Genomic DNA, 11,141 nt, shown 5'->3' with positions numbered 1-11,141 from the left:
AACACTCGTACTTACAAACCAATGTCATGTGGTATTATATGATGATAAACATTCATACTTACATACATTCTTACTTGCAGACAAACACCCTAATACGAACAATCCATTAACCACTCTTACAAACAAACACCCATTCTTACAATCCATCATCCACATTTACAACCTACTGTCTAGGAAGAGATGGGGTAAGATTTCGAATGATGACTAACACATACTTACAATCCAACAGCTTCACTTAAAGACTAATGTCTATGGAAAGGGAAGGAAGTATGGTGTGGTGTGCTATGGCATGGTATGACTAACACTCGCACTAAAAAACAGACGTATTTATCAACTAAGACCCACTCTTATAATCAGATGTTTACAGAGTATAACAGAGGCCAACGCTCATCCTTACAAACCAGCGTATAGTGGAATGGTGTAGAATGTGTATGTCGTTAGATATTGTTTTACTTTTGAAAGTGTGAAAATATTGAAATTTCGATTATATATTTAGCCCAGTCAATGGACTAAATGGTTACATTATGAACCTACCCCTTTATCACTTCTTTTAATGGCAACTTCATAGGACGCGAATCAAAATATAAAGTGACCATATCGTTTTTGTTTTATTTTGTTTCACTTATTTTGCACAGTACATAGAACCAGGCAGACACGTATAGATAAAATCTTCGTGACTTGGCGGGAATCTTACGGATTAGCATGGACAAAAAAAATTAATTTAATCAGTGGTCACGATATATGTAATAATGAGCTGTCACATATTGTTGGGGGAAATCTTCCGATATAATACTAACATGTCCAGCCTGGACATGTAACTAAGTGTGAAAAATGCACCAATCATCACTGGAGCATGAAAAGCATGTCTCTGTCTACTCCATATGAGAGCAATAAGAAATCTTGCAACACTCCAATCCCGCACCTGCTCAACAGGAACATTGCCTATCATAGATTATATGACCTAGATCTAAGACAGCGTCTTGCACAAGACTTAATCCCGTACCTGCTCAACAATAACAAAAATATACCTGCCTGTTATAGATTACATGACTTAGTATATATGACAGCCTCTTGCTTACGCTAATTACCGTAACTGTTTAATAATTGCAAGAAAGTCCCTGCATGTCAAAGATTACATGACCAAGATCTCCTGCCTCCTTCAACTTAATTTTTATCAGTTTCTTTCTTTCGTAATCAAACATTGAATTAAATACAGTGGAGATTTCAAGCTTCATGAACTTTCATAGATCATGTCCAACCCTTGATTCATCGCTATACATAGATAAGGAACAAACTCGAAGATAGCTCAGCGTGACTTTTTAATCGCAAAGTATATTCCTCAAATTTGATATATTGTTCTCTCTCTTAGATTTATTGTTACTAGAAACATAAGATAAGGAAACAGACTAAGTTTCTAAAACGTATAAATTCTATTTCACGTATAGCCTGGCATTTATTTATAATTCCCACTAAAATAATAAACACATTAGAAGACTACAGCGCGCGATTTTCCAGTCGCTGCCCGGCAAAGCAGTTTTCGTAAGAACATTAACAAATTTAAGATTTAAAAAAAATCCATGGATTCAAATCAAAATATAAATGCATTTCATTCGCTAGCAAGGTCATGCATATATTAACTTGCTTTTAATCAGAATAAGAAGCAAATCTGATCGCGCAGGACGTTCGTCAGAAATGGAAAGTAGATATAACCAAGTAAACAAGTGTACGATTAGTGTTATTTCGATAGAGAAAATAATATTAAATTAAGAGCATTAATTACTTTATGACAGATGTATTGCCTCTGGTTCAAGCTCTCACATAAAATATGAACCTGGTCCAAATCGCACTGAGCTTTCATGTAGAGAACTGCTACCCCCATCCCGCCCCACCCCACCCAGAAAGCAACATATTTTCACAAAGAAATTAACATATTTAACATAAGGGAACACAAATGAGATGTTATGGTCATTTCAATTCAAACAAACCTGATTTTAAGATATAGTAACATCTTAAGGATCAAGCCAAACAATTTCGAAATGTAAGATGCAGTTATGTTAAGTTTTAGGAAAGGAAGAAAAAATAGGGTTTCGCTTTCTGATATGCATACAAGCCTAAGGATAAGCAATTGAATACTACGTGGAAACACAGAAAGATGTACTAAAACACAAGTATATAGGTAAATCCTATAGAATACATATATCTTCAGGATACCTCAAGATATTAATATAAAATTAAGGAAAAACTGTATGAAAAAGAGACATAAAGGAAATTACGCTGGGCTAAGATCGAAGTTACATCGTCAGTGGTTTTGAAAGGGCAAAGCAAATTGTTATTCGCCTATGAATAATATCATACATGTTAGAGAATTTTTAATTCTTACTCTACGTAGATTCGAACCCAGGTCCCCGGGTAAACAGCACCATAGCCTTGCCTGCACACACGAACCCATATTCCCTCACGACTCATCACACATCACCAAAAAATGATGTTACTCACTCACATTGTTATATGCACTCTTGTGTAGCAGACACTCGCATGACGACCTAGTAATTAATTTTCATATAACTACACAGTCATTCCGGATTCCTATGAAAGAAATCAAGGTATACAGAATTAATTATAGATAATTATAAATATACACCAGACAGAACGGAAAGTGCTATCTCTGTATTCCTATAGAAGAATGCTTGATGATAGTAGGCAGAATTAATATTTTAATACAAATAATACTATCATACAGGTTTGATAATTTTTTATTCGTACTCTACGGAGATTCGAACCCATGTCCGCGGGTAAACGGTACCATCGCCTTGCCTGCACACACGAGCCCATAAAACATACATTAAAACAATTGAGAATTGAGCAAAATGAATATAAGTTAGGTTGTTATTTCCTCCTAAACGCATTAGTTTGTGAGCCTACGGGTACTAGATTTTAAAATTGCATGTTTGTCTGTAAAGTGTTTGTCTGTCATTAGGTAAAACTTCACGAATTTCGATTTCTATATCAAAATCGACTATATTTCCTTATCTAATAACATAGAAACATTCCTGATGACACATAGTTTATCCAAATTTAATATATAAAAAAATGTTTTCATCGAGCGCCACATGTTTTTCTCTCTCACTCCAGAGTTTTGCTTTTTTGTTCCTTACGCAGGGGTGGGAAGAGAGGAATGGGGAAAAAAAAGGATTCCGATGAAATTGTGTACTTTTTAATTTCATTTAGAAAACATGGACTATTAATACTTTTAATCGTTATTTTCATATGTCATTTATCATTAATGAATGAGTAGAAATTCATCATTGATCTATAGGCCCGCAGTTGGAAGAATGTTTATATATTCGTATTATTGCGCCCTGGGCGGATCACAATCTGATATACCAGTAGTACTGGTATATCAATTTGCTTTATACCAACACTTTAAATGCCATTATATATATATATATATATATATATATATATATATATATATATATATATATATATATATATATATATATATATATATATATATATATATATATATATATATATATATATATTGAGAAGAAAAAAATTATTTTGTAATCTTAAAATCAGTGACAAATTTACAGTTATTAGTCATTAGTGATATAAGAAAAGAACTATACATTAATATTCATGCTCACTCACAGTCTACTTTACATTTTCTTAGGGACAAACAATTCAATTTTGGGGGCGAGGGACATGAGATATTTGGTTTTTAATTTCCGGCTGTCAAATTGCTTGATTCGGACTTATTTATAGGCCGAAAATTATTATTTCCATAACATTACTTTGAAAATTAGATCATCGTGAAGTACAAGAAAAAAATATACCAGCTCAAGAGAGAATTTTAACCCCCCACCCCATTCTTAAATGGTCGATTTTTAAATGTCTGCAACATGTAACACAATAACACAATTTATCGAAAGTCTCTCTATCTCTATCTCTCCCTCTCTCTCTGTCTTGCGCGCGCCCCATTCCATTTTATATCTGTTGCACCAGATCTCTCTCTCTCGCGTTATATCAAAGATATATATATATTAAGAGAAAGAGAGACTCTTGTGATATTTCTTCATAATAATCAAACTGAAAACAAATAACGGAATAAAATTCATTAATAATCATTTACAACAAATTAATTGTTTAATCACGTGCAAAACGGGTTCGATGCATAATTTAAAGTGTGCTGTAATGTGCATGAACTTAACTCGTTAGAGATGAAATATCTTTTAAGTTAATTATCATCTAAACCACAGACTTGCACGATAGCTGGGTTGAAATGGATACAATGTATAAAAAAATACACCTCTGAAAAATGTTTAATGAAGAAAAGGTGCACTTAAATCATTTGAAATGACATACGCCACGTGAAAGAGAAAGGTTATTCTGGTGTGATTTGCAAATTAGCTCCATTACAAGTATGTACCACGCACTAAAATCGAAGACGAAATCTGTCTTGCTAATGAACTGTCTGATTTAGGTACTTTTAGATAGAGATTTGTTTCCTCCTACACCAAAAAACACTTATGCGGAGATAATTGATACAAAGCAATGTTCAAGCCCAACTCCATAGTTTTTCAAGCATTATGTATCCATGGAGATTGTGGGGATGGGTAAAGATGGAAACAGATTTCATTTTAACAACTAACATATTAGTTTACGCCATTTATTTCACATACTGCAATGAAATAACAAAATGCAGAATATAAAACTGATATAAACTCATTTTTTGGCATTAAATTCTTTCTACAAAGAAATTAGATAATAAGCAAGTGACCATGAGCACAAGAACTGCTTTTAAAAAATATAAATAACGCAATATACTTTAATGAATAAGTGACATGTTGTGAAAAAAGTTCAGAAACAGATTTTAAGTTACTCGCAATATGCCAATATTCAATACCCAAAAATTAAGTACGGTATAGATAAAAATCAGGTAAATACATTTACTCGTTAGATCCGTATATAAGAAATATTTAGAAAACTGGGTGATAAACGAAAAATGAAAATTGCAACTAAGTGGATGACAAGAAACCACCTGACTAGTATTCATAGCACTGCTAACACTTAAAAATACTGGTCTTTGTGATCAGTGTTTACGTTGTATATGAAAGTTGTTTATTTCCCTGACGATGATCTTGCTTAGCTGGATACTGGAAAATTTGTTTAGCATTTGCGCAGTTCTCTCTCTCTCTCTCTCTCTCTCTCTCTCTCTCTCTCTCTCTCTCTCTCTATATATATATATATATATATATATATATATATATATATATATATATATATATATATATATATATATATATATATATATATATATATATATATATATATATATATATATATATATATAGTGTGTGTGTGTGTGTGTGTGTGTGTGTGTGTGTAAGAACTATCCTTACATATTACATGTCATTAATAATTGCAACATGCTTTTTATTTGGTTGGAATTTTACTTTTAATTAACACCATATACCCATTTTGGTGCTGAGGTGTATGATAAGTCTAACACCTTTCTCCCAGTTCTTCCGAAACGCTCATCTTCTTTTCGTCTCCACCATAATTTTTATCCAGGCAGTATATTCCATATTCCAGTTGTTTGGTTTGTTCCTTAAGATTTATTCCTATCATAAATGAGAAAAATTATCTGATATTTATCATCGTGAAAAAAATCATCTATATTCAGAAAAATCTTTAAACGACAGATAATATGAAACAGAAAATATTTTGTAAGATATTATCGATGGAACATCAAATGCATTGAGACAAACAGCAGTAACAAGAACAACAATCCAGCAACAAGAATCAATATCAACGGCGAAATAGATGTTTTCTCTTGTAGAAAAGCTATATTTTGTACGTTTTACAAGAAGATTCTGTAAATATGTTCTATTTTCCTCAATAATCGTTATAAAGTACAACACTGGAACGTAATACTGCAAAAGCTATTTAGGAAAAATTAATTTATAGAGATACAATAGAACAATAAGGATAATATGAACATAAAATTTTAAACAAAACAATTCGAGAGAAAGAGATAATTCTGGTACAACAGGAAATGATACAGGTTGAAATGGAAGCAAAATTAAATACATGATATTTAGGATTTTCCGAGCTGTTTTCCTTTGCAAACGAAATTTATCAGTTGAATTGATAAAAGGACAAGCCATTTCATATTTCATCACAGTACCGTTTTTGTTGCAGAGTATTACAATATTTCCATGGAATATATATATATATATATATATATATATATATATATATATATATATATATATATATATATATATATATATGACAATAATAAAACTCATACTATTTTAATCCCTCTAACCTTAAAATATACATGAACAAAGTTAATGAGGTAACAATTGCAAATGGCAACCATGAAGAAGGTACTAACGCTTGAAAGACAACTCAGGTACACACTGTATATCACTAATTATAATGCCAAAAGTACTAGGACACAAAAGCCAGAGTAAAAACCGGGCATCTCCTGAGTCAGATATTTTTTGCCTTTTTTAATTAAATATTTATACATCTCAATAACAAAGTAGTTTTTTTTCAATTGCCTTTTTTTCTTACCTTCTATTCCCATTAAAGAAGTGTTTACTGGAGACTGTTTCACATATTGTTAATTGCCAAGCCAATTTTAACAATTCTGGAGGGCTGTAACGAACAAACTGAATATCAATAAAACAGATGTAGATGAAAAAGTATTATATTTTAGCTATACGCCTGTATTGTATAAATTTCAAATAAAGAAAACAGGAAGAGATATCAATGAGAGGGCCTAGTGATTCTCCCTTAAACACAGACAAAAAAATGAGAAAATGATACTGCACTGCGTCAAACAATTAACAGCGACCTAAACATCAACAATGATCATAATTACCATTTGAACGAAATTTGTACAATGATTTGATGGACCTTTTATAAATTTAGTATCAAAACAAACAGATTCTCATATATATATATATATATATATATATATATATATATATATATATATATATATATATATATATATATATATATATATATATATATATATATAAAATTTTGGAAGATGAAAGTTTGAAAGATATCAAAACATAAAAAGAAGCAGCAGAGGTTTACAGACCAAAGAAAGAAAGAAAAAGGTCAATAACGTCAAGCCGAAGTCTCTAACTTACTGAGAGTTTCTTTAATTGGGTTATTTGTTCTTTTGGTTACTTTATCTTTTGTCGTTCGTGTTTTTTCTAAATTTGTATGTACGTTCGTTTACCCGCCGGACGTTTCAATGAAGTCGCACCTCCTTTGCTGCTGTAAATGTGAGAGTAATTAAATCAATCAATCAACCAAAGCTTTTATCAAGACCTATAGGATATAAATGTATTGTTATAAATCCGTGTGGAGCAGACTGTGCTTTTAAAAAGAAGTTTTTGAACTTCATCTTGTCCATATCTCCACTACACCAAGTCTGGTGAATAGTTCGCAGAGTATGTGTATCGACTCCATTAAACACAACTAAAATATCTCTGATCATCAACTGACGGAGCTACTAAATACAACTCATCCCATTTGAGCCTCTCATTATCAAATTAAGCAGTAAGTGTGTTTTACCCGATCCGGATGGACCTATTATTATCATTCTGATGGAATTCGGTAATGCTGAAATATGTTTGACTAGCTCTTGATTTCGTGTCGCTGAGAAATCAGTGACATCCATGTTGTACAAATATAATAAGAAAAACACGAATTTATATTGTGTTCGATGTAGAGCATCCACCCCACAAGTGGATTAACAACATTAATAACAAAAAAAATAAAAAGCTTGCACTTACAGGCAAGTATACGAAATGTGGTACAAATAAATATAAATTTATTTCGTCTCGTATGAAAACAGGTGATGATATCGCTACTTCATTAGAAAAATTACCAGGAACTCTAAGGGTTAAATACCCAGGAGATAAACATCTTCCAGGATATAATTACTGTGGTCCTGGAACCCGACTTGATATTCGACTTGGCAAGCGAGATCAACCAAGACCTGGATCCAGTAAATGCGATTGATTAAGCATGTCACGTTCATGATGTAGCTTATAAAAGTAAAGATTTACAACAACGACATACTGCAGATGTGAAGTTGATTCATTCGTTAAATTCCATAAAAAAAATCTTTCAGAGAATCATTAGCTAATTGGTTGGTAAGATCTGCGATGAAAGGTAAACTAGTATTAGGAGCCGGTAATTAATCATCCGATTATTAAAATAAAGGAATCTATTTATTATAGCTCAAGAGGATATTGGATGGGTAGAGCAGCGATTAGTAAACTTGCTGATGCAGCAAATTTTACACGTGCTGTTGCTGCAAATTGGTTAGCACGACAGGTAATATGACAAATTTACCTACCAACACCTAAACAAATTCAGCATGCACATTTTGATGTCAGCACTCCTAATGAAGTTCATCAAGCAGATAATTGATTTTTACCACATGATACTGTTAAAATTGGTACACGTCAATCACGTAAATACAAATAAGCATTAACTGTCGTTGATGTTGCAAGTAAATATAAAGAAGCAGAGCCGTTATCAACTAAAGCAGCAACTGAAGATTCTTCTGCTTTAGAACTAATTTATCAACGAGGACCCTTACGATGGCTAAAACTATTACAGACTGATCCTGGCAAGGAATTTCTTGGTGCAGTATCACATCTGATGAAAAAATATAACATCAAAATTAGACGAGGACATAACGCAATTCATCGTAAATAGGCAGTTGTTGAACGATTTAATCGAACACTTGCTGAGCGATTGTTTGGATATCAACATGCGAAGGAAATAATTCAGAAAGATATGAGATCTCGCGAATGGGTTGCATGATTACCAAGCGTGATAGCTGCGTTAGATAATGAAATTTCTCGAACAACTGCCATCAAATCCATCAATGCGATTAGAAAGAAGAAGAAAATACCAATACAACGACATGAATTTCCAAAACAACCAGTATTAGGTAATGTTACTGTCAGGTATTTATATGAACCCGGTGAACTTGAAGGTGGTAATAGAAGAGCGATCGATCCTATTTGCTGTATTACGACACATAAAATTTCTAGCGTGGTAAGATTCACGGGTAGACCTGCAATCTACAAATTAGCTTCAACTGCTCCCCAATGTGGATTTGTACGCGAGCAATTACAAATAATTCCTGAAGGCACCTCGACGTCGTTTAAATTCAAGACAGGCCAGCATCACATTTTCGCGTGTATGACCAAAATTAGTATTAATTCTGTCTACGATAAATTCTCTTTGATTATTTTTTTAATATTGCCACAACATTACTGTGTTACAGCTCGCACAATGATTATTCTGTCGTTGTTTAATGTCATGATAAATTCAGCATCGAGATCAAAGTCGCGCTTATTTATTTTGTCATACTGTTTATAACTATTTTCTCTTACTATATCATCGCCATTGTCAGCAATGGTTTCCAGAATCTGTTCATTATTTTCTGTGAAGTATATGACAATTCGCCGCAGCTGAGATATTCTTCTGACGAGAGACACTGTGAGATAAACTAAGCTTGACCATTCGATACGCTCATCGACGATCCAAACATTTGTATCAGAGATGGTTAATCCTTGTGATGAATGAATTGTCATTGCGTGTCCTAGCGTCCACGGAGTTTTCTTCTATAGTTAACACGTCCTCAACAACACTGACAGGAACTAAAACAATATCATTTAATTTAATACATGACTGTGTTTTTCTGACGATCCTGGTATATCAATGTCGATATTTTGTCGTCGCGTATCTGCTGGTCGATAACACAATGGTACGGGTAGATTTGAACATGTATCTTTATGTAACATAAATAATTGTTGTTGAAGCGTATCACGAACTATCTTTCTACTTGAACTATCAAATCATTTGGTCTCCGTAAATTCCAAAAATTGTTAATGGGAGTTTCTGAAATTATTTCCCGTATTATATCACATTTAATTTTAATCGGTTGTAGTCTGATTAATTTCATAAACTCGCTTAATTCTGAATCAAGCGCTCTATAATCATCTGTTATTTGTTCATAATATTCCACAAAATTACTCAGCCGTTTATATGGAGACAATCCAACAAAAGGCGGTGGTTGACCATGATCTCCGCACATTATTAAAGCAGTATTTTTTTGTCAATAACCAATCAAGAAACAGTACATATTTCATCCCAGACAACAATTCTTGGAATATATTTCTCTCCCATTCGTTCATGAGTCCACTTATCTCTCTTCCATCAAAAGAATTTATGATAAGTGCATGATTTAATATTTTTTTCTCTCATTTCTCTTGCGAGTCTGTGTATAGGTGTTAATACAACTATTTCTGAACAACTGTTTAAAAATAATTCGATCACACGAGCTGTTTAACCAGAACCTGCATGCCCATTGAGATAAACTGTTTTATGTCCAGCTACAGAGTCATATACAGATGGTGCTGATGACATTTTTGATATTTGAAGTTTTGAGTAATAAATATCCTTCATTTCAACGTCGGCGGATTCAGAATAGTTAAGTATATTTTCTTGTTTATTCTCCATTCACCCTATGATGCATAGGTGCCGATATGTAGTTGTTCTAGCAATCCTGTATTTTTTTATTGATATAAAATGAATCCGTGGCGACACTGACAGCAAACTAATAAGCTCTATTTTATCATCGATAATAGATATATGGAAACGTACGCGTGCACTGAAGATCTTAAATGAGTGAACTGCGGTGACTCACCATCAATATTACTCACAATTGTAAATAATTTAGTTCCGTCTGATAAATTAATATTACTTCGACTTATAAACGTGTTTTTATTCGTTGTATCAGCAATTTTAAAATCGAGCTCAGCATCATCTATAACCAATCTTGTACAATGTCGTTTATGATCATATGATCCTCCTTGGGTGAATTTACCGATTATTTTTCTGCCAAGATCTTTTGCGATTTTGTTCTCAAAATCAGTTATATTAGGATTTTCATCATCAGAATATTTATTTTGTTGTGGTAACCAAACTTCTTTCTGCGGACGATATTATATAATTGCTTCACTTACTGTTAACTATAAGAGTATTTTACATCAAGAATATATCGTAATAAATTGTTGGTGCCC

General features: G+C 32.7%; 1 long non-coding RNA gene across 1 annotated transcript; it reads right to left on the bottom strand.

The window, feature by feature from the left end:
* Positions 1-5,510: 5,510 nt before the first annotated feature.
* Positions 5,511-7,294, bottom strand: LOC149807199 (uncharacterized). The gene is made up of 3 exons (XR_016414672.1): positions 7,179-7,294; positions 6,589-6,672; positions 5,511-5,627 (listed from the first exon to the last, which is right to left on the bottom strand). It is a non-coding gene; the product is annotated as an uncharacterized LOC149807199 (long non-coding RNA).
* Between the last annotated feature and the right edge of the window lie 3,847 nt (positions 7,295-11,141).

Source organism: Sinohyriopsis cumingii, chromosome 1 (assembly GCF_028554795.1).
Source record: "Sinohyriopsis cumingii isolate HCF-2022 chromosome 1, ASM2855479v2, whole genome shotgun sequence".
NCBI lineage: Eukaryota > Metazoa > Mollusca > Bivalvia > Unionida > Unionidae > Sinohyriopsis > Sinohyriopsis cumingii.
This window is presented reverse-complemented; position numbering and strand designations above follow the sequence as displayed.